Consider the following 1,290-nt stretch of genomic DNA (forward strand, 5'->3'; position numbering starts at 1 on the left):
ACAAGCACAAAAGCAACAGTGCTCAGAAAATAGTGACTTTCATGTTACTTCGTGCTGTTGACACAAAAAAAACAGATATTTTTATTTATTTTTAAATTTACTCCTTTTTCTATTTTATTGTTTTTGGGCGGAACAAATAGTTGGTACCAGAGCTTCCAGCACAACATAGCTGCGTGAGACATTTTTCTAAAAGCTTTAGTTTACATGCCCTTTTTTGCCTCTTACACCTTTTGATTCTATATCTTCTAAATTATCACAATAAATTTTTTTTACCAAGAAGTGAAAAATAAAAAATATATATAGGAAGTACATGGCAACGGCCTTGCCACAGTGGATACACCGGATCCCGTGAGATCACCGAAGTTAAGCGCTGTCGGGCGTGGTGTGCATTTGATTGGGTGACCATCCAGGCCGCCATGCGCTGTTGCCATTTTTCGGGGTGTACTTATCCTCGTGCTGTCTATTGAGGAGCTACTCGACCGAATAGTAGCGGCTTCGGTCAAGAATACCATCGTAACTACCGGGAGAGCGTTGACTACTCCACGCCCCTTCTATCAGCATCCTCCACTGAGGGTGACACGGCTATCGGATGGTGCCGGTAGGTCACTCGTGGCCTGACGGAGAGCTTAATAATATAGCAACTACATGCTAATATAGTCATTGCCTTTGCAACAGCATCCACTTTTGGTGTTCCGTATTCTGGACATATTTTTTAGACATCTTAGTGCCCTTGTATCTGGAACGGTAGAAGGCGATGGTAGCAGGCCATTGTCAATGGGATTTTTGTATTAGGCCAAATATAACGGAACAGAAACAATTTGAAATACTGTAAGTTAATTAAGTCAAAATCGTCACAAGGGCATAGAATGTGTGATGACAGCTTTGTATACAAAATGACTGAGAGATCAGTCTGCGCTGTAGTATTGTGCTTGACATATGAAAGTACCTGTTCTTGGGGCAAACACATTTGCCACTTTTCCCGACGAATAGCGTGGCCTCTATTCACGATCCCGTGCCATGTTGCTTTAGTGCGTCACAGATGATGCTATCAAACGTCGAGAAACAACAAAGAATTAGATTTCTAGGCCAAAATATGTTTGAACATCGATATGTTAAAAATGTATTACTCTTCGAATGATTGAGATTAAAAGAATAACGTAAATGGCTTATCTTATACCAGACGACCAAAAATTAAAAATATTCTACTAAAAAATAACGGCTTCCTCTGTCAAACTCACAGATAACAATGATAGTCTCTGCTGGAAATAGTTTTACCGCTTCTCTGAAGAT

This window comes from Schistocerca gregaria, chromosome 10, assembly GCF_023897955.1.
Source record: "Schistocerca gregaria isolate iqSchGreg1 chromosome 10, iqSchGreg1.2, whole genome shotgun sequence".
In the NCBI taxonomy this organism is placed as follows: domain Eukaryota; kingdom Metazoa; phylum Arthropoda; class Insecta; order Orthoptera; family Acrididae; genus Schistocerca; species Schistocerca gregaria.